Genomic DNA, 23937 nt, shown 5'->3' on the forward strand with positions numbered 1-23937 from the left:
AAGATCATTATGAGCGAGGGGAGCAACATAAACAGCATGTGTAAAAGTCCTCTGGCAGGAGGGATCATGAGTACTAGGAGGGACAAGGGAAGGCCAATGTGACTGATGCCAAGAGAGCAAAAGAAACAGTATACAAAAATGCAGATGGAGAGAAGCACAGGACAAGTCAGGACGCGCAGAGCATTGTGGGCCAAAGAGAGGAATTTCATCTTCCTACTAAGAGCAATGGAAGCTCACTGAAGTTACCAGCAGGAAAACATTGAGCTCCCAAAGTAGATACAAATTGTCTTCTTTACTTTGCCAGTGGAAATGACATCAAATAAACACCAATCTAAGGGAGAGGGAAGGAAACAGAAGACAGAGGACAGTGTCTTAGGCTTTTTCTTCTTCAGGGTGTCGACCTAACCACATGGTTAGGGTAATTAAGGATAAGGTAGACAACACACGGTGAAAAATATGCCATGAAAATCCACAAAGGGTCCCACCTGGCTTCTAACATGCTTTGCCAGTGGAAATCTTGTACTAGTTCTCAGTCTTTCTTAAAACACAGTTACAGGAGAAACAGATGAGTTTGCTTTGCTTTGTCTATAAACCAACGGATTTAAGGTACCTACTCACCCAGTGTGGTGGTTAGTAAGATGAACATATATCAGTCATACACACCAATGCCTAACTGCTGATATCCTGCATTTTAAGGTATTGCCAGTGTCCTGAATGATGTGTCGATAATATTCTCTCTGTTAAAGGATCCCAGGCCCTTTTAGATATAGAAGTATCCTCCTAGAAGTAATAAATTAATAAAATGAGGCACATTAAAGGTAGGTTTTATGTATTTTATTGAAGTAAACATAAGTGATAAAGTGGTTTATCAGCTCTGAGAAAGAACTGTGGCCTAAGAAAAAGGGCTTGAGCACCCAAGATTTTCAGTCATTTCTAGGAAAACCAGAAGTGTTATGCTCACTTAGGGTGACTGAACACGCTGCTCAGGCTTTATATATTTCATACTACTTCACTATTAACTATTAACAAAGTTTTGAACATAAAGAACTTTTCTTATAGATTAAAAAGGAAAAGAATCTCAAGTTCAGTGCCCTGTTTTTTGGAAAGGACAAAGCTCTGCTCACAGATCTTAAGAGAAGCAGAAATGAAAGGGAAACCAGGAATATTCTAGAAAATTAATCTTCTGTTAATCTGGACTTTGTACAGCAGATGAAAAATAAGGCCATCTTTGTGATCCTATAGGCCCTGTTTACAGATCTGATACTCACATATCACTCTCTGCAACATTTCTAACAAAGGGAATAGCCTGGAAGTGACAAGATGTGGCCCTCTTTGTGGAGCACTTACTCTGGGAAAGCCAGCTGCTTTATGAGGTGACTCAGGTAGCCTTATGGAGGGGGCTTTATGGTGAGGGCCTAAGGCTTCCAGCGAGGGTGCCATTTTGGAAGCCATTCTTTCAGCCTCAGTCCAGCCTTCGGATGGCTCTGCAGCTCCAGCCATATGCTCAAGTGGCCCTGAGTGAGAACCATCCAGCTTAAATGGCCCCCACATTCCCGGCCTATAGAAACAAAGATAGGAAAGGTTTGTTTCAAGCCCGTAAGTTTTGAGGCTTTCATAGCAATAGATAACTGATAAACCATGTAATAATGGTGAAAAAAGTACTAACGTGTTGACTTTACTAAAATATAATCTCCTGGTAGAAAGGAATGATGTCTATTTGTCTTGCCATTGGCACCTCAGGCTTGGCACAAAGCCAGTGCTTAATACATATGTGGTGATTCAGTGATAAGATCTTATCACTTGGCTGATACGTTATGTACTTTACACATATTTCCTAAGTTAACTCTCCTATCTACTCTATGAAATTTATTTATTATCCTCATTTATAATCTGAAGCTTAGCAAGATTATATAACTAGATTGCTGAATCTCTGTGACTCAGACCCATGGATGGGGTCTAGTCATGCTGATAAATGTTTTTGCACTTGCGGTGCTATCAGCTGGAGACATGGTCTCCCTGCAGTTCTCGAGATTTAGAACTTTGACCATGGGACCAAAATGTGTCAACGCTCCTGTGGAGAGTTTAGTCAGCTTATGCTTCTGCAGGAAAGCAGGAGCTTGGCTGGTTAGGATGGGAAGACCCAAGTCAGTTTCTAGATGGGGAAGGATGGGCCTGCACAAGGTAGATAGGAAAAGCCAGTGTCCTTCCTCTCAGCAGACCTTCCCCTCTCTCTAGGTGGTTTCAGACAAGTCTCACCTCCGCCATTGGCAGCAAACCTTTATACTGGTTCAAAACCACAGAAACAAAGTGTCCAGGTCGGTGCAGGTTTCATAGGACTTCACCTGGATCCTCCAAACACAGCACACTCTGGGGATTAAGTTCTTGGATCCAAGACCCTGGATGGCATTCCTGGTCCCTCACTAAGCCCTGAGGGAAAAATGTTCAGTTGTTGAAAATGAGGTTAAAAGAGATTAACCTATCAAATCCAATCAACAGTCAACACATAGTGAACACTACCCACACTTGTGCCTAAGTAAATATGCATCTTGTGGGTGGTAACCTGCTCTATCCTTTTAAAACATAGAAACCTGGAGTATTGATGTAATTTATTAAGAGCATGAAGGTTTCCTTGTGTGCTGTTTTGGGGCTTCTAGCTTTATTTCATAAAATATTGTGGCTCTAGGATGAGATAAAATTAAACGTGGAAATAACCTTACCAGTCTTTGCCGTTACAACTCTATCTAGTCCTACAATAAGGATGGATAATTTTTTCTGAAAACTAAGTTTTAAATAGAGTTCCAGAAGCCTGTGTACCCCATGAGAGAATCTCAAGGTAATGTATTTTGATTTTACGCAATAAACAGCTTATTTTTCTGGTAGAAAGAGAGGAAAATGGGAAACACATTTAAACATTTTCATAATTTTTAATTATTATGGATACATAATAGTTGTACATATTTTATGTCAAATTAATTTTAGAATAGTACAGAAAGAAGCTCATATACATCAAAAGGAAAACACAAATTACTAAAACGTATGTATGTTATGATGCTCTCACATTAAATATATATAAAGATTTATGTTTATATATAGAAAACACTAGGATAAACACTAATTATTAGCTTAGCCCTCCCTCTACCCTCCCTCTGTTTCTTTCTTCCAGTGCCTATAAGTGCCTACTATGTGTCAGGCACTGTCTTGGGCTTCAGGTCCCAGAGATAAGGCTCGGGTTTGCTCTCGAGTAGCTCACAGTTCAGTGAGAAAGTCAGCAAAATCAACAAATGCTTGGGAAAAAACAGATTTCTAAAAGGCAGTGATATAGGCTTTGGATCTGTGCCCCCCAAATCTCATGTTCAGTTGTGATCCTCAGTGTTGGAAGTGGGGCCTGATGGGAGGTGACTGGATCATAGGGGTTGATCTTCATGAATGGCTTAGCACCACCCCTCAGTGCTTTTCTGCTGATGGTGAGTTCTCACAAGATCTGGTTGTTTAAAAGTATGTAGCACCTCCCACCTGACCTTGCTCCTGCTCTGGCCATGATGTGCCTGCTTCCCCTTTGCCTTCTGCCATGACTGTAAGTTTCCTGAGGCCTCCCCCAAAGCTGAGGCCGCTATGCTTCCTGTACAGCCTGCAGAACCATGAGCCAATTTAACCTCTTTTCTTTATGAATTACCCCATCTCAGGCCTTTCTTTATAACAGTGCAAAACCCAATTAATACAGGCAGTATGGCGTTAATGGTTCTGAGAAGCTGCTTTTGCGATCAACAGATAGACCTGAGGACAAACTGTCGTTTTACACTTCCTTGCTTAAGCAAATTATCTCACTTCTCTAAGCTTCAATGCTCTTGTGTGCAAGTGGGGATAAAAAATAGCTACCCCACGGATAATTGTAAGGGATGAAAGGAGTCATATGAACACAAAGCACTCAGCACGAGACTTGCCCCTAGTAAGCACCCAATAAATGGCCCCCATTGACTTTATCACAGAGGGCATAGTGGAAGCCTACAGGAGTCTAACGGGCTTATGAAGATAAAAATCCCTGAGCTGATCATCGTATGGTTAACCCTGAATAGATTATATAAATCACAAACACAGAATTTGTGTTCCGTAATCCCAGCACTTTGGGAGGCCGAGGCAGGTGGATCATGAGGTCAAGAGATCGAGACCATCCTGGTCAACATGGTGAAACCCCATCTCTACTAAAAATACAAAAAAATTAGCTGGGCATGTTGGCGCGTGCCTGTAATCCCAGCTACTCGGGAGGCTGAGGCAGGAGAATTGCCTGAACCCAGGAGGCAGAGGTTGCGGTGAGCCGAGATCTCGCCATTGCACTCCAGCCTGGGTAACAAGAGCAAAACTCCATCTCAAAAAAAAAAAAAAAAAAAAAGAATTTGTGTTCTTTACAGATCCCATAACTGGACAAAACCTGCCACTGTTATCTTACAAAAATTTTCAGAATCTGCATCACCGAACTCCCGTCTGAAAAAGCCATTCATTTTTTTCCCCAAAGCTTTTAGCTTCACTCATGTTTGTGGCCCCTTCAGACGGACCCCAGGGCAGCCCCCATCAGACAACAAAGCCAAAAACAGCCCAAAGGCATCCAGCAGAGGATCCCAGAAAGCTGACCACATTTCTTCCTTTTTTCTTTTTCTTGCCATTTCACTGGAAAATGTAATTCCTACCATAATTAAAAGATTCTTCATCTTACTTTCTTGAGAGCCAGCATGGTATGAGAGAGAAAGCCCAGCTCTCAGAGTCAGACAGTCCTGAGTCTGAATCCCATGGCTCAGAGCCCAGAAACCTTGAACAAATAATGCATGCCAGTGTCTGTCCTAATGTTTTTGCATAACAGTGAAAATAACTATGTTGTGGATTTGGTGTGGACATGAAAGGAAGGCCACTTATGGAAGGTCACTCACTGAGTAACCAAAACTTGGTACATGCTGGATAGATGTTGGTTTTCTTTCTTTGTCAATAAAAATGATGTGTTGACTGTATTTACATACAGATTTTATGATTCTGCCACTTAATGCCAGGATGCCCTCATTCTCTCATTGTCTGTATTCAAATGCAGAGTAAATAAGCCTTTCAGATGCTTTTAAAGTTGAAGCCCAACTGAACTGATTACGTTTTGAGGGGAGGCTGCGCATCTCTCATTCATTTTTAGCATAATCAGACAATACCAACAAGAGGAGAAATGAAAACAACATTGGTCAAATTGGTTGAGCTCCATTAATTACCCTTACCCAAAAGTCTGAGTGAAAAACTCAGCTCAGCTAACTGGCACTATTCTCATTAGAAATCATATTAAAATTCTGCAACTGAAGGGCTAATGTACTCCAAGGTATCTTTGTTGAATAGGCCAGGTTCTGTCAATTTGCGCCTGCCATTTCTCAAGTATTTTTATCCTTATCTACCAAATAAAGCTGAGACTCCTTGGCATGGTCGCCAGGATCCTCATAATGGGATATCATTTTCAGCCTTATTTACAAATAATACGAATGATAGCCTAAACTAGAGTATCTCAACACTTAATATGCACATGAATCATCTGGGGCTCTTGCTTAAACTGTAGATTCTGATTTAGTCTGGTTGGAGTGATGGCCTGAGATCCTGCATTCCTAACAAGTGGATGTTGATGCATCTGTTCCACAGTCCACAGCTGGAATGCCTTCTAGGCTCAGTTAATTGGTTGATACTTCAAAGCCAAGCCAAATGCAACCTCCTCACTAGAATTTTCTCTGATTTTCTGAAATAAATATGAACTCTTCCTCCCTGAGATTCTTGTATGTTTGATTTGGGAAATCAATCACCAAATAGTCCCAACTAGCAGAGTTTTCACTTACATTTCCGTTTTCGGACAAGTTTTATCATTTCCCTCTAAGCTGACCCAAGCATACCCTGAAATGATCTGCACATTCATGATGAGTTCTGCACAGTAATGAAAGTACTACCAGAGCTCTCATTCATTCAGGGTAAAATAACCAGAGAAATATGAACATCCTAAATGGTGAAGAATTGCATGATAATAATTTATGTTCATAATAATAACCCACAGGCATAGGGAGCCTAAAATAGCTTCTGAATCATCAGAGATTAAAATTATATTTGGCATATTTCAGTGTTAAGTGAATTTGTGTTCTAATTCTCTGAAAACTGACATATGGGGTGTGTGTGTGTGTGTGTGTGTGTGTGTGTGTGTGGTGTGTTCTGATTCCTTGAAAACATATAAGAAATGTGTAATTGTCATTGTCAGTTACATGTAATATTTATCACCCTTAGCACCAACTCTGTGCCTGCCATTCCCCTGTCACACATGCACACACACTCACATGCCCACCCACCCACACAATTTATCAGAAAATAAAATAGGAAGGCTCAAATTCTACTATGCCTCCAAATTCCCAAAATAAACTCCTCGAAGCCCTATTTTTTTTCCCTAAAATTGAAGACCTTGTAGTTATCCTGACTAAGGCTAGATACAGGCTATGTCTCCATTTTTATATATTATTTTTCATATTGAATGCATATTGTCTTTCATTCCACAGGAATTCGCAGTGGACAACATGCATTCCCATACGAAAATCTAAAAAAATGAATTAAATTTGCGCAAGAAAAAAAACAACAGTTAAATATAAATTAATCCAGGAAGAGCAATTGCCTAGACGTGGGTTTCTTTCATGAGGTGTTGCTTCATGGCTGGCCTGGAGAGGGGAGGTCAATATGCTTAGGTCTGACTTCCTGCCCCCACTACCTCTCCCCTTCCTCCTTCCCACAGCCTGCCAGCTAGTTGGGTAGGTTTTTCCCCATTCTTCCACTCTGGGACTTGTGTATACACATATCCTCTTTTTTCCAGAGGTGATATATGCCTCCTGTCTTACCTGGGAACATACTGAAATTCTTGCTTTACTTACTAGGAGAATAAATCACACATTTGTTTAAATATTTTCTTAAAACATTACATTCAATGCATTATTTCCCTCATAAACTATTATACCTTCCCTCACCCTCCACTTCCATTTCAATGACTCTCTCAACCAGAAATCTAACTCCTTCCAAGGAAGTGGGATATAGGTTTCCTTCTGCACGTGTGTATTTAGCTTCCAGGCCCCCAGACTTCGGCCAAGTGAGCTTCATTATTGGCTGAAAGTCTCACTTCCTATCAATGCGGAATCCTTCTCATCCTCTTGGCTTTCTTAACTCTGGCATAATTCACAATGAAGTCTAGCCACACAATCAGGAAAGCTTTCCTCAGGTGGGCCCTGCATTGCCTATGGGATGGAGCCTGGTTGTCTGACCCCAAGGCAGTGGTGAGTGAGGACTAGCTCTTCAGCTGATACCGCTGCCACATCCTGTTTGTGCCTCCAGAGCCTGGCTCAAGACAGAAACAGGTGAAGGCGGAACACAGGCTTCCCTGGGGCTCCCATGACTCCCCTGGTTACCTTTGGGGTAGGCCTTTCTCAGGACATTTAACAGTCTGTATGCACATGCAGCTATATTTTGCATGGTTGACTTGGCAAAAATTAGAGAGGGGGTGTGGGTCAAAACCGTGAGAGCGAGAATAGACAGGCACAGATGCAGAACTGAGGACTGCCAGTGGAAGGAGGAAGGGGAGGGCCATAAGCCTTTATCTTCAAGGCCCCTTCATGGATTCTTAGTCTTTGAAAGAAGAGGTTCCCTTCCTACAGAAGGAAACTAAACTCTACAGAAAAAGCGTAGATCAGACTCCGCAGAATAAGCGTAGGTCAGACTCTACAGAATAAGTGTAGGTGAGACTCTACAGAATTAAGTGTAGGACAACATTGGAGTGGCTGTGCTGCTGCGGGGAAGACTGGGAGTCATTGCGAGGCTAGAAGGAAGACCCGAAGTGAGTCCTTGGTCACAGGGCCACTGCGGGGTGGGTTGTCCACCGGCTGGGGCCACTGCCAGCAGAATGCCTAGGGTGTCTTGGTCAGTAGGATAAGGAGTGTCTGTATCTTAGTTCTCAAAGCATGAGGGAAAGAATTTCTTTCATAAGCATCAGGAGAATAAGAGGAAGCTGAGCAGGCCTAGGCTGCCGCTGAGCAAGGCTCACCAGTGGGTCTACAAGCCATGGAGCATTCAGTACAAGAGGTTGTATTGGGCTCCCTCCCACAGCTGACTCAGCTGTGGACAACCCCCTGCTGTGGCCCTACACACTTGACAGAAGCCTAACAGAGTCTTGGCCTTTTGTGAGTGGAAGGAAAACTCTGCACCCTGACTGAGTCAGGACTGGACAGAATGGACTGGAAATGCCCTCTAGCCAGGATGGCAGCAGGACACCATCCTGCCTCTGCTACACAAGCGCTCTCTGGCATCTCCCTTGCTTTACATTCTGTTTTCAGCTTCTAAGAATCCCTTGGTTTCTGATTGCCCATAAATTGTCTCCTGCTTGACTCAGAGCTTCAGGGTTTATGGTGGCCTGTTTTTTTATAAACCCACCTCGCTTCTTACACATAATTTACCTCGACCTCTGCTCTTTGTCTCTGCCTTGATTCAAAGTGTTGGCATTTCCTCTTCTCCATGACAAATACCTGGTTCTCCCAATCATGTTTTCTTTTCCTCAGGCTCACTTTCTTACTCTTTATTCACATTGACTGCCATTTACATTCATTGTGTAAAAGTATTTAAAACCAACACGAAAAGTGCAGTCTTCATATAGTGAAATGTCACCAAAGATGGAGACCAGCGTCGTATCAGGATTTCATACGTGACCAAGTTCTCGGCACTATTCTGCTCTCTTATTATTATGGGAGGCTGTGTGATAACTAGGATGGTGCATACTCCACAATGGTGGGCCTCATTGTTATTTTTTCATACTATCAAACACAATCTGTTAGAATGGGAAAAGACCCTGGAGATAATAAGACACAGCCCTGCCAGGGGTAAATTGTAGACCAGAAAAATAAAAGGCTTTTCTCCAAATCATAGGGTTAATCAGTAAGGATGCTGAGGGTAAAACCTGGGTCTCCAGTTTTCAGGTTGAATAGTCGTTCCAGTATGTGGGAAGGTGATTCGACATACATAAGTGAGTAGAACTGAACTTTTTTTAAAGTCAAAGCTTCAGAGAGTGAAGCTCAAGAGTTTGTTTCGCTCATTCATTCCGTGTCTATCTACTGAATGTCCACTAGGTGCAGGCAGTCTTCTGGGCAAACGAGGTGAAGTTATGAGCAAGCAGATGCCAATCCTACGAAACTTAGACATTTAGCAAATATCTATGCAAGTAAATTACCCCATAGCTCACTGATTTTCAAAGGCAACTACTTTTTTTTTTTCTTTTTTAATACAGAGTCTCGCTCTGTTGTCACCAGGTTGGAGTGCAGTGGTGCAATCACAGCTCACCACAACCTCTGTCTTCCAGGCTCAAGTGATTCTCCTGCCTCAGCCTCCAGAGAAGCTGGAGCTACGGGCACATGCCACCATGCCCAGCTAATTTTGTTGTTGTTGTTGTATTTTAGTAGAGATGGGGTTTCACCATGTTGGCCAGGATGGTCCCAAATGCCTGACCTTAGGTGACCCACCCACCTCGGCCTCCCAAAGTGCTGGGATTACAGGCATGAGCCACCATACCCGGCCAAATGCAACTACTTTGTAAACATCTCAACACATTCAAATCTGAGACAGGTTGTACCATCAATATGCCCGATGATGAATTTGGCCTGGAAGAAATACAATTCTTCCAGATTGTATTTGCATTTGCTTCTTTGTCCAGGCCACTCTCAACATGGGACTCCTTTTAAACTGTACTCTCCGCCTGTGGTTTTCTAGACTACACTTGTAGTTGGACTTTAGTCCAAAAACCTGCAAGATGATCAGCTCCTGATTCTCCCTTGAGAAGGAGAGACTTCTACTTCTCCTTCCATCTGGGGCCAGTTTTTGAAACTGGCAAGTTTCCTGGATGTCCCTTTCTACATGCTGGGTTCATTTCTCATGTGCCCTTACATCAGTAAGCCAGCTTTGTGTGGAAAGCCTCATGCTAAATTCTTCACCTTGAGCTTCTCTTCATGAACTTTCTCAGAGGTATGTACAGTAATAGTGCATTTTATAATTAGTGGCATTGTAGGTTCTATAAAATATCTTAATTATAAATTGTGATAAGAATTGTGAAAGAACAGTGCAAAATGGTACAAGGAAGCATAATTGGTGAACAAATTTGGATCAAAAGCCTCTATGAATAAGTGACAGGTAAACTGAGTCCTAAAGACTGAGACAAATGGCTCAGGAGCTAAGCATCTCAGACAGGGTGAATAATCTGTGTAAAACCCACTTAGGTAAAAAAAAAAAAAAAAAAAAAGGCAGCATTGCTTTTAAATCCCTTCAGTGTGATGATCTCCAAAGCGTTAATATCCAAAAAGAGAAGACTGTCTTTTCAATGAATAGCTGTTCCTTGAAACTGAAATAGAAATATGATGGATTCTGATTTCTACACTACTTTCTTAAAATTGTATTTATAAAAGCAAATCAAGTTATGCCCTGTAATTATAATTATCACCCACAATTTCCTTCATCTAAAGTTGATTATGTTCTCTGTTGCTGGGCTAAAAGCACAGTGAATTGACATGTGGAACACTAACAGGATAAACTGTCAACATCACATATGCCTTTTGCACGGGGGAGGTATTAAAACCATTCCCTGTCACTGCTTTTCCAGAACAGCCTCATCTCCAGGGGCTGAGCATTCCAGACAGGGGGAACAGCCCATGGCACTGGAGAATAAGGTACAATTTTTAAGACGTCCACAAAGGGAGGCTTCCCAGGTGGAATATGGGGAACACCATTTGTCTCAGCCAATCCTCTTTCAATCAGTGTGAGAGCCCATGCCCGTTGCAGCGGTCCTCGAATGGTGCTTCCTGAGACTTCAAAAAAGTGATGGTAACAAAAGCACAATTACTGATATTGTGAAATATACATAGTCATGAGCCGCATAACAAAGTTTCGGTCAAAAATGAACCATACGTATGACAATGGTCCTATAAGATTATATTATCATATCTTCAATTTGCCTTTTCTGTGTTTAGGCATGTTTAGGTACACAAATACTCACCATTGTATTAAGTTTCCCATAGTATTCAGTACAGTACCATGCTGTGCAGGTTTACAGCCTAGGAACAATAGGCTATGCCACATAGCCTAGGTGTGTAGGAGGCTGTACCGTCTCGGTCTAAGTGCAGGCTCTGATGTTCACACAACTGTAAAATTGCCTGATAATGCGTTTCTCAGACCATATCCCTTATCACTAAACAAGGCATGACTGCGTCTTGTTTTCTGACACACAGTGCCTAAAATTCTTAGACTCTCCAGCGTGATAAGAGTGTACTTTAATGAGATGGCTGGTGACCTTCCTAAACTGCTTCAGGAAAGGGGCTGGTTGCCAGAAAGACCAAGACATGATTACAGAGTTGGGACTTTCACTTCTACCCACCAATCCCCAGAAAGGTGAGAGAGAAGAGAAATGGAAGGTTGAGCTGATCCCCAGTGGTCAAGTGATGTCATAATCATGGCTATGCAACAAAGCCTCCCTAAAAATCTGCAAAAGGACAGCTTGACAGAGCTTCCAGAAAGCTAAACACGTGGTGATTCCTGCGGAGTAGATCACCCAGAGAGGACAGGGCAGCTCCGGGCCCTTTTCCACACTCCTTGCACTATGCATCTCTTCCATCTGGCTGTTCAGCTGTATCCAGCTGTAATGTCCTTTATAATAAACCTATAAACGTAAGTAAAGTGTTTCCCTGAGTTTTGTGAGCTGCTTTAACAAATGAATCAAACTCCAGGAGGGGGTTGTGGAAACCCCAATTTATAGCCAATCAGTAGAGGGGAAGGCCACAAACTAGGGTTTATGTTTGGCATCTGAAGTGGGGGGCAGTCTGGCAGGACTGAACCCCCAACCTGTGGGATCTGATGCTGTCTCCAGGTAGATAGTGCCAGAATTAAGTTGAATTAGAGGACAACCTCCTGGTGTCCACTGAAGAGCTGGCTGCAGAATTGACTGGTGTGTGGGGAGGAAAAACTATCCATCTGGTCACAGAAGCATTGTGTTCTGTGTTGAATAGAGGAGAAAGGACAGGAAAACACACCTTGGTTTTTTTCCACTATCTCATAGTGTCTTTTTCTCATGTATGGCTCTACAGGAAATAGCACCCAGGGATTTCCCTGCAATTAATGGACCATCTTAAAACTTTGAAAATCCCAGTTTGTTATAAATTTACTGAACAATCAGTATGCTTTTACTTGTATTTTCAGAGCTCTGCTATAGAAGAGTTTCTTAATAAAAGGAAATGGTAAATAGCCTGTCAACTTACTGCATTGTAGAAATGCCCAGTTACATTGTAGCTCATTCAGATGAAATTTCCTTTCTTTTCAACCCAGCTCGCTGATCCTAGGTGACCAAAAGACATGAATTCCTAGGAGCATTTTCAGTCTTTGCTCTATTTTGTACCTGGGTTGTGAGACACTCAGACCTAAATGCCGGGAAGGCTGGAGTGTGGCATTCATGAAATATCCTTTGCAGATCTCTCCCTAGGGCTGGGGACGTATTCAATCCAGGGACTCAAGAGCATTACAGAGGGCTGTTTTCTTGTCACTTGTCTGCCATTATCAAACAGATATAGAAAAAGTGGTCACCAGGATTGAAATTTTTGTGGACAGCTGCCATCTCTGTAGCCTAATCCAATGTTGGGTTGGGGACTTTTCATCAGATGGCCCTTTATCTTATTTCATCTGGACCCCAGGTCAATCATTATTCTCTAGAAAATTAAATTTCCCTACCCTATGCTACCATGATTGTTTCATTCAGAGAAGAGTCTCTGGCTTTGATAAAGAGCTCTGGGTGGCTGATCATCCATCTATCCATTCATCCATTTAAACAGCGACTGCCAGGCACCTACTAGCTGCCCTGTGCTGCTCCATGTCTGAGACATATTCTGTGCATCAAACCTATTCGTTGTGTTGTTTATCTTCATCTTCTTCCTATTTTTCTTCTTCTCTACCCTTTCTCTTCCTCCTCTTTCTCATTTTAAGGTCTGTACTTGCTATGGTTTATATACGTCCCCTCTAAAATTCAGGAGTTGCCAATATGATAGTATTAAGAGGTGGGGCCTTTAAGAGATGTTTAGGCCATGGGGCTCCTCCCTCGTGAGTGGGATTGAGGTTTTTATAAAAGAGGCTTCACGCAGTGTTTGGCTCCTTTGCTCTTTTACCTCTGAGGATATTGTGTTCCTTCCTTCCAGAGGACACGGCATCAAGGCACCATCTCAGAAGCAGGCTTAGCCCTCACCAGGCAACCAAAGCGGCTGGCGCCTTGATCTTAGACTTCCCAGCCTCCAGAACCTTGAGAAAATAGATGCTTGTCCTCCATAAATTATCCAGTCTGCAGTATTTTGTTAGAGCAGCACAAACAGACTAAGACAGAAATACTATGAGTGTTGATTTGGATGTCAACTTGATTGGATTAAAGGAACCCCAAAAGCTGGGAAAGCATTATTTATTCTCAGTGCTTCGGTTGGTACTGAGCCTATCCCCCTTCTGCTGAAAGGGAAACCCAACTCATCTGGCATTTCATTAGAATCATTGGGCTGCTTTAAGTGTGTCTGTGAGAGTGCTCCTGGAGGAGACTGGCATGTAAGTAGGTGAGCTTGAATGAAGAAGATCCACACTCAATGTAGCAGACACCATCCAATGGGCTGGGGGCCTGGAGGGAATGAAAAGGTGGAGCAAGGTCAAATTCTCATCCTCTCACTTCCAAAGCTCTTTATCAAAGCCAAAGGCTCTTCTCTGAATGAAACAATGGATAGACGGATGATCAGCCACCCAGAGCTCTTTATCAAAGCCAAAGCTCTTCTTCTCCTTTCTTCAGACATCAGAACTCCAGTTTCTCTGGCCTTTGGACTCTCATCAGCAGCTCCTGGACCTTTGGGCTTGGACTGAGAATTACACTGACAGCTTCTTTGGTTCTGAAGCCTTGGGATTAGGACTTCTTAGCCTCCATAATTAAATGAATCAAATCCCCTAATAAATCCTTCATCTCTCTCTCTCTATATATATATATATGTATATATATATACATATATATACGTATATATATATATGTATATATGTATATATATCTACACACACACATATATATACATTTATACACACACACATATATATATATGTCTTATTGGTTCTATTTCTCTGGAGAACCTTGACCAAAACAATACTGTTTGCCAATTATTCAATCAAATAATTGTAGTTGGTTTGACAAAAGAAAGGAGGCCTCAGAATGCGTCACTGTAACTTCAACTGTTAACTTCAGTCTTAGCAGAACAAAGTGCTGTCTTACCTTCATGATCAAAAAAGGCAAGAACTCGGCCATTGTGGTTCTGAAGCACTTTGAGAGAAACGATAGTGAACCAGCTGACCCTAATAAAGCTCCTCCACATTTGATTAAACTTAAATCTTCCCCTTTTGCCTGGGAAAACCCATAAGCTTATGTGAATAAATAAGCTTCTTATTTAAAAACTAAACTTTGAAGTTTGGAAAGAAAAGCTGCAGAGTTGGTGCCCCAGTACACAAAGATTGTTTCAAACTGGAGTACTCATTGGAATTTCAAGGAAATGAAGACAGGTGAGCATATACTCTTGTATTCATACGTTGTGGGAACCCAGGCATGGGACAATGCAGAACCTGACAACTACTACTCTTTCTAGATAACTGATCGGCTTTAATGTGAAGAAGTTTGAGGCACAGGACCCTTGGAGGGAAAATCATTGATCTCACCACCTATAATCCCAAATCAAAGACAAAAACAATTATTTCCTTTCTCCTCTGCCCTTCCTCTATCGCCCAAACCTGGCCACACAGAAGCTAGGAAAGAAAATTAGGTGGTGCAGAGCAGTGGTTCTCAAACTTTACTGTTTTGCTGAACTCCAGAATCACCTGGGAGTTTTCAAGAATCCTTATGTCCCAGCCACGCTGAGAAGTGTAGTGAGACCAACTCATTAAATCAGGATCCAGGAGCAGGACGGGGAAAACTAGCAACTGGCATTTTTTGAAGACCATCCAAGTGCCTCCTGTGCAGAGAAAGTTTGAGGCCAGAAGTGTAAGTGGTGCTTCTCAGTGAGGGAGGATCTGAGAGTGTGTTTCTAGCAAGCTCCCAGCTGGTGTGGTCCCCAGACTGCAGTAACAAGGTGTAGAGTTTCTCTCCCTGATCCCACCCTGGCAAAGGGAAAGAAGCTGAAAGAGAAGAGGAGTGAGCCTGGGCAGAAATATAAGGATAGTTAAGCAGGGTGTGGGGAAAGAGGCTCATCAAATCAACACAGTCTGAAAAAAGGAAAGAAAGCCTGTGTGTTCTCAGGAGGATAAAGCTGCTTGTGATTTGAGGCAGGACATCCCACTGTCCCATGAAAGCTTTCTCCTCCCTCACCCCAATACCATACACAAAGGAAGAATTCATCTGTTCTATATCTCCAACCGGAGTGCCCAAATTCCTCTGCCTCCCTGTATTTACAATGTCAGATGAGAAAAGATTCTTGGGCCATCACCTAAGCATTGGCATATGTTCAAGGTTCTCCCATCTTGAAAGCAGAAAGCAAGACAACCCACATGCAAGCCAACCCACCTGGGAGCCAACCCACCTGGGAGCCAACCAACCTGCGAGCCAACCCACCTGGGAGCCAACCCACCTGCGAGCCAGCCCACCTGGGAGCCAACCCACCTGGGAGCCAACCCGCCTGCGAGCCAACCCACCTGCGAGCCAACCCACCTGGGAGCCAACCCACCTGCGAGCCAGTCCACCTGCGAGCCAACCCACCTGCGAGCCAACCCGCCTGGGAGCCAACGCACCTGCGAGCCAACCCACCTGCGAGCCAACCCACCTGCGAGCCAGCCCACCTGCGAGCCAACCCACCTGGGAGCCAACCCACCTGCGAGCCGGCCCACCTGTGAGCCAGCCCACCTGGGAGCCAGCCCACCTGGGAGCCAGCCCACCTGGGAGCCAGCCCACCAGCGAGCCAACCCACCTGCGAGCCAATCCACCTGTGAGCCAACCCACCTGTGAGCCAACCCACCTGGGAGCCAACCGACCTGCGAGCCAACCCACCTGGGAGCCAACCCACCTGTGAGCCAGCCCACCTGCGAGCCAGCCCACCTGGGAGCCAGCCCACCTGGGAGCCAACCCACCTGCGAGCCAGCCCACCTGCTAGCCAGCCCACCTGGGAGCCAACCCACCTGTGAGCCAACCCGCCTGCAAGCCAGCCCGCCTGCGAGCCATCCCACCTGGGAGCCATCCCACCTGGGAGCCAACCCACCTGCGAGCCAGCCTGCCTGGGAGCCAACGCACCTGGGAGCCAACCCACCTGTGAGCCAACCCACCTGGGAGCCAGCCCACCTGGGAGCCAGCCCACCTGCGAGCCAACCCACCTGCGAGCCAACCCACCTGCGAGCCAACCCACCTGGGAGCCAACCGACCTGCGAGCCAACCCACCTGGGAGCCAACCCACCTGCGAGCCAGCCCACCTGGGAGCCAGCCCACCTGGGAGCCAACCCACCTGCGAGCCAGCCCACCTGCTAGCCAGCCCACCTGGGAGCCAACCCACCTGTGAGCCAACCCGCCTGCGAGCCAGCCCGCCTGCGAGCCATCCCACCTGGGAGCCAACCCGCCTGCGAGCCAGCCTGCCTGGGAGCCAATGCACCTGGGAGCCAACCCACCTGTGGGCCAACCCACCTGGGAGCCAACCCACCTGTGAGCCAGCCCACCTGGGAGCCAGCCCACCTGCGAGCCAACCCACCTGGGAGCCAACCCACCTGCGAGCCAACCCACCTGGGAGCCAACCCACCTGCGAGCCAACCCACCTGGGAGCCAACCCACCTGCGAGCCAACCCACCTGGGAGCCAATCCACCTGTGAGCCAACCCACCTGGGAGCCAACCCACCTCGGAGCCAGCCCACCTGCGAGCCAACCCACCTCCGTGGACTTTGGCTTTCCTTCCAGTCCAAGCTCCCTTCTTTCTTGCATACAGACAGCTCCTTAAAGGACATATTATGGGCACCGACACTCTTCATTTTCATCCTGCCAGTGTGTCCTTTGGACATTTTGTTTATCATAGACTTTTTTTTACATTAATTTTGACTTTTAAAAAACACTGTCTTAAAATATGAACCTTGATCCTTTTGTGGTTGATAAGCATGATGACTGGGTTTTCATGACCATGTGTGCGATGTCTCCTTCAAATCTTTTTATGAAGTAGGGGCATTATCTGTCTGACATGAAAAAATAAAAATATTGTTTATCTTGGTTACTTCATTTTGGCACTCGCCCTTCCCTTATGTTTAGCCCCCAGGGTCTTGCCTCACCCCAGGCTTAACTATTTCCATCTGCTCCTCAACCCACTATAGTCTGGTTCTGCTTTCAATGCAATAGAAACTCATCTTAAAAGACTTAATAAAAATTCTTCCGTGACATTTGTTTTAAAGGACAATTTTTTAGCCCCTGTATTCCAAGCCATTACTTCAAGCACTTCAAACACATCAAACCGCAAAACAGACACAAATACAATGACTATGAAAAATGTTCCTAGTACCCATGTCTTTTCCTGAAATGTCATCTTGTTTCCTTCCCCATTTCTTTATTTTTCATACTACACCTAGACTACCTAGGATTACAGCCGTACTTAATTAAAAATCTCGAGGTCATGGTATTCTTATCCAGACCACAAAGAAATGGAATATCCACTTAGACAGCCAAGGCTGTAGGAACTGGTTGAACCATTGATTCTTAGTTAGGGCATGAGGTCAGATTGTTTCTCTGAAGTCTATCTAAATCCAAACCATGGACATCGGGTTGAAACTTTCTTCGTAAGTTAATCATGACCTTTCAAATCAATTAAAAAAAAAATAAGTCTACATTTTCCCCACAGGTTTTAGCTTTTAGCAGCCTGGAGTTTCCTCCCTTTCAGACACTGGTGTCTGTCTTGGCCCTCATTGTCCCGTCATTGTGATAACTGGGCCTGGTTTACTGGTGTTATTTAAAATGTATGGCTGCCTCACATGTCTCATCCAGAGTGGGACCATCCATCGGTTTCATCTCTCAGGACAGGTAGAACTGGGGTAGCACAATGAACTCTCCCTTTGAAGGTATTGGTTGATTCATCATCTTGAAACACAGTTTCGATTCTTTTTTCTAGTTATTGTGTGTGGCCACTGGTGCTTGAAAGGCCCTCCTGTTCTTAGTAGAGTTTCTGTATATTTTCCCTGGGCGATTTGGCTAACTCTGTTTCCTGTACTGCCTCTTCTCTAGCTGTACAGCTTGACATGAGTTTTATATTTTAAAACCAAACAGAGTTAATAGATGAAATAAAAAACTAATTTATATTAATTTCCTCATTAAAATTAATAAAAAATTAAACACATCCCATGATAGCCAAATTTCTATGTTCATCCTAATTACCTTTAATATATACTAATTTTTTTCTGAATGTCATAAAATTTTGGCCTTTCACAAACTCATCGTATTTCAGTTAACTGCAATTATTATATCTTTTTTGATGCTCAAATTATAACTTAGCCAGCAGGAGACCTTGAAGCTGGCTCCTTCATCCTTTCAGCACTGTCTCTGGTGTTTTTGAAACTCTCTCTGCTTTCTGGAGAGTAGGGCATTCTGGGTTCATGCTACTGTGTGTGTATGTATGATCCAGGAGTGCTAACCCAAATCTGGACATTTAGGTGTTCCTATGAGTATAGGCAGTGACCAAAATGCTATTGAAATGGGGGAGTTCCCTGACCCCCTTGAAGGATGTGTGACGGGGGTGTGGCTTGTGTGTTCAGTCATGGCTCAAACCCCTTATGGGAGGGGGAGCACGCAGATGGGTGGGTGCAGGAGCCGGGTGAGTGCTTTTGGGCTTCACCCCCATAGCAGCATCCAGGGGTGGCTGCCTGTGACTCCCAAAGCCCCAGTGGATGTGTTCCAGTGCTCTTTTGTCTCTGCCATCCACAGATGGCTTAAGTGTTAACCAGCTAACTGCCCTCTTGGTACCAAAGTCCTTGTCCGGCGTCCAGGAAGAATCAGGTCACATGGACAAATGGGGGTGGCTGTCAGCAGGATGGATGGGGAGCTGGAGACAAGATGGAGTGGAAAAAATGTCTTTCCCTGGAGTTCAGCCATCTGGCAGCCTATCTCCCCTCCAACCGTCCCCAGCTGAACTCTCGACGTTCAGATGCTCCTTCTCTTCCCTCCTTCTCTGCCATGTAGCTCTTCTGCTCCTCTGCTCGTCTGCTCATGGAGCCTGGAGTTTGGAATTTATATGGGTACAGTATAGGGGGGCATGACAGGCTAAAAGGCAACATTTGGGCATGGAAACAGGAATGCCTGTTCTCATTTAGGGCCGTGGGCTTCCAGGCTCGAGGGTGGGGCCTTTGCCAGGGAACTGCCCTCTTCCTCCCAGTATTTAATTTCCTTGCCTCCTGTCCATGTCATAGGCAGTGACCAAAATGCGACTGCTGTTGGAATACTTATCTAGGAAAAATATTGCTTTTTAATGGTGTGAGTTCACATTGGTTTTTTCCCCTAATATTATAGCATAATTAAATTGCTGTACCTGACTCTTCTTAGAGGATGAGGTTTTTATCGACCTCTAAGACTTTCTAATATATTAGTACAACAAATGACCTCAGCTTGAACCTTATCTGTGTCACAGTTCCAGCCCTGATATTAATCTGCCTTTGTGCTTGGCTTCTCATCACACTGACGGTCGAAGACTCCGTACTTGGTCTCTGTTCCAGCATCTCATTGTGGCCCTGATCACACTGATTTCCAAGTTCAACCCCCATCCCAGATGACTTCTTGGCCCCTGAGAAATGCCCGTATAAGAGTTTTTGCCCCTGAGGAGTAATTGTTTCAGATAGTAGTATGTTAATCTTTTACAAGGAGGGCCTGGCTTCACTTCTTGTGAAAAGAGAGACTTTTTTCTGTTTTACGATTCAGTTTTGACAAAAACCTGTTATTTCCTTTTGTTCATATTTCTGCCACCATCAGTTCCACATCTGTCTCTACAATTTTCTTTCAACACATTTAAATACAGGAATACAAAGCAAGAAAGGTGTGGCCTCTGCACGTTCTCTTCAATATGAACAATGAGAGGACAGAAGCACTGGTTTTTCTCCATCTCAACTTGGTATATTTCGTTCTAGAAATCATGGTTTTCTTAACGTTTTTAAAGCGTATCTTCCTTGACTGACAACTTCAGAGTTGCTAATCAGTTTGTTCAAGGGATCTGGAACTCCACAACGGTTCCACTGGCCACAGATAAGTTTAGCTTCCATACACAGGACGGGGGACATTGGGGTGGCCGCCACCTTGGGGGTTGTGTCATAGATACCCTTGCTGCCTTTATACTTAGGAGTCTGCATAAGGAAATGGGAGAAGATTTACTTACAGAGAAAAGACCTAAAAAGTAGTGAGCACAGGAGCACATATCTATTCTCTTATTCAGTGGAAGCTTAGCAGGGTGGATTTCGGTTTTTACAGCAGCCCACGTTTCATCTTATGCCTTTGAGCTGAGGCAGAGTATATGAGAGATTTGTTGAAGGCTGCCCACTAGCCTAGGTAAAAATGCAGTATAAAATGTGTATACTTTTTTAATACTAAGGAAAATTTTTATAAATTATAATTCTAATACATATATATTTAATGATAACTCAGTGTGTGTGAATATAAAACTTGCCATTTATGAGCCAGGCTAGACGTTAGCCATCTGACACTGAATAATTCTTCACTTCTCACATCAGCATGCAGAGATGAGTTTTAGTATTACAATTTTAAAGATGGGTAAACAGAGGCTTAGTGAGGTTATACAAATTATTCGTGTTCTTAACCTGGTAGGTGGTGGGTTCTGATTTAAATCCAGGTATTTTGATTCTAACTCCAGAATTCATTGTCCCAAATATGTGTCTGTAAGCATAAGAAAAACTGGATCCCATCCTACCTATAATTCAAAATCCTCCCTTTTGTCACTTATTTTACTAAGAGCGTTTCCCTCATAAAGTTTTAGAAAAGATTTTTTTAATGACTGTACACTGTCTTTTCTTGAAAAAGTAATTTTGCCAGTCCTCTACTAATGAACATATGTTTTTCAAATTTTTCAGTATTATAAATAATTATTCAATAAGTATTTTAAAAATAAGCAAGGCATCGTACCTGTTTTTGCTCATGTGTTTGATTATTTTCTTAGATTAGATTCATTGGAGGGAAATTACTGAGTCAAAGGAAATAATTTGAGTACTTACATTACCTGAAAAGGGTCCCGATCCAGACCCTGAGAGGGGGTTCTTGGATCTCACACAAGAAAGAATTCAAGGTGAGTCCATAAAGTGAAAGCAAGTTTATTGAGAAAGTAAAGGAATGAAAGAATGGCTGCTCCATAGACAGAGCAGCCCCTGGCTCTGGTTGCCCATTTTTATGGTTATTATTTGATGCTATGCTAAACAAGGGGTGGATTAGTCACACCTCCCTTTTTGGGACCAAATAGGGTAACTTACTGATGTTGCTATGGCATTTGTAAACTATCATGGTGCTGGTGGCAGTGAGGGGGACCAGAGGTCACTTTTGTCACCATCTTGGTTGTAGTGGGTTTTGGCCAGCTTCTTTACTGCAACCTGTTTTATCAGCAAGGTCTTTATGACTTGTATGTTGTGTTGACCTCCTGTCTCATCCTGTGACTAAGAATGGCTTAATTTACTGGGAATGCAGCCCAGCAGGTCTCAGCCTTATTTTACCAAGCCCTTATTCAAGATGGAGTTGCTCTGGTTCAAATGTCTCTGATGTGTATATAGAAAGTACCAAATAAATTTTCACAAAGTTTGTGCAGACTTGCACTTCTGTCCACAATTTATTTTAGGGGGTCTTTTCAAACTTCCACCAGCACAGAAGATTTTCTTTAAAAAGTGTTTTACTATTTTAATGAGTGAATAAAATGTATCTTGTAACTGTTTTAATTAGATTTGATTAGTTGTGAGTGTGAATATTTTTGCCTGATTATTATATTCTGCATTTAAGTTTTCTGTGAGGATACCCTGCCCATGTCTTTTGGAGTATTTTGTTAATTGATCTGTAAGAGTATTTCATGCTCTTTGAGGATGAAGACACTTCTTTCAATATTATCTTTCTGCTCTGTTCCTACACCTACTTCTAATTTGTAATTTGGTTGTTATCAACATGTTCCTTGATATAAAGAACTTTCAATTATGTAACAGTAAGATCGATCTAACTTTTCCTTTGTCGTTACTTACATTGCTTTTATGCTTAGAATATTGCTCCCTCTCCAGAAGTTTGTTATTTCCTAATGCTTAGTGTATGTGTGGGTTCTTTAATCCATCTGTTTTTATTGTTGTTTATATCTTCGGCTGCTGTACAGTGAAGCTATGACTTGAGTTAATCAATTTTCCTAACCATTTGAAAAACAAACTCTGCCTTTTCCATTTTTGTTGTCCTTACTTTAAGCTGGATGCATACTAGAGTCTGTTTCAGCGTTCATTGCTCTATTCCATCAACCTGCCTACCAGCTCCTGAGCTAGTACCACACCGCTTGGTTACGGGTGCTTGTAATATATTTTAATACCTAGGAGGATGTGCCTACGCACTTGAAATGCTCTGATTCTCCTTTTTCAATACATTCTTGTTTTTTTGCTTGTTATTTATTAATGTAAATTTAAGAATCACAATGTCATGTAAGAAAAAAACATTGTTTATTTTTTTGATTGGCACTTTTTTTTTTATCATGTCATCACAATATTTAACATGTCATTGCAAAATCATGATAGTATTTATTTTCTTTTGGTTGTGCCATTGTCAATTTTAGATCAGTGTTATGCTGATTTCATAGACTAAATATACATGCAACTTTCGCTTATATATCTAGAAAAATTATATAACATGGTATTATCTGTCTTTCTGAAATTCTGAAAGCTATAACTGGTGAAATTTTCAGAAAATGAGACATCTTTGAAAGTAATATAATACATATATATACATATATCTCCAGGATTTCTTCTAAGTTCATGACCCTTTTGTTTGAGACGGAGTTTCGCTCCTGTTACCCAGGCTGGAGTGCAATGGCGCGATCTCAGCTCACCGCAACCTCCGCCTCCTGGGTTCAGGCAATTCTCCTGCCTCAGCCTCCTGAGTAAATGGGATTACAGGCACGCGGCACCATGCCCAGCTAATTTTTTTGTATTTTTAGTAGGGATGGGGTTTCACCATGTTGACCAGGATGGTCTCGATCTCTTGACCGCGTGATCCACCCTTCTCGGCCTTCCAAAGTGCTGGGATTACAGGCGTGAACCACCGTGCCCGGCCGACCCTTTTCCTTAAGGTTAGGTAAAATAGGCCATGAAAATGTCTGTTTAATTCACCTTTTCAAAATATTAATACTTTCATATTTGTTAAAATTCTACGGTTTGCTTTTGCATTTCTATTCTACTTTTTTATATTCTCTAGAGTTGTGTTTAAAAGTTTTTGAATTCATACACCAACTTTACTAATTCTATTTTTAATAATTGGTTCATTTTCTATCTTTAGAAAATCTTCTCTATGTTCATCAGTTTTGTTATAGACACATTTTAATTACATATAATACATATCATTTAAAACGTATCAATTTTGTCTTTTCCTGCTGTCAAAGAGCAGTAGTTCCACAAAAGCCTCACATAAACATTTGTGTTCTGTTTCTTTCTTCTTATACAGCTTTCTTTTATGTATTTAATGCATAAAATATCACTGAAGATTTAAAATTTTTATGTGTACTTTGCTCTATTTCACATTTTTTGGCTATGTACCCAGTCTTGAATAAAGTTAACATTAATACCTTTATTTTTTCTTTGTATTTTTCTAGTAAATCTTTATTTATTTATTTATTTATTTATTATTTTTAATTGTACTTTAGGTCCTTG

General features: G+C 42.8%; 1 protein-coding gene and 1 non-coding gene across 5 annotated transcripts in view; both read left to right on the forward strand.

The window, feature by feature from the left end:
- Positions 1-23937, forward strand: part of SLCO3A1 (solute carrier organic anion transporter family member 3A1) — an 829245-nt gene that overhangs the window by 462481 nt on the left and 342827 nt on the right. The window lies entirely within an intron of this gene.
- Positions 17161-17262, forward strand: LOC118155176 (small nucleolar RNA U13). Its single transcript, XR_004745394.2, has one exon. It is a non-coding gene; the product is annotated as a small nucleolar RNA U13 (small nucleolar RNA).

The sequence above is a fragment of the Callithrix jacchus genome, chromosome 6, assembly GCF_049354715.1.
Source record: "Callithrix jacchus isolate 240 chromosome 6, calJac240_pri, whole genome shotgun sequence".
Taxonomy (NCBI): Eukaryota; Metazoa; Chordata; class Mammalia; order Primates; family Cebidae; genus Callithrix; species Callithrix jacchus.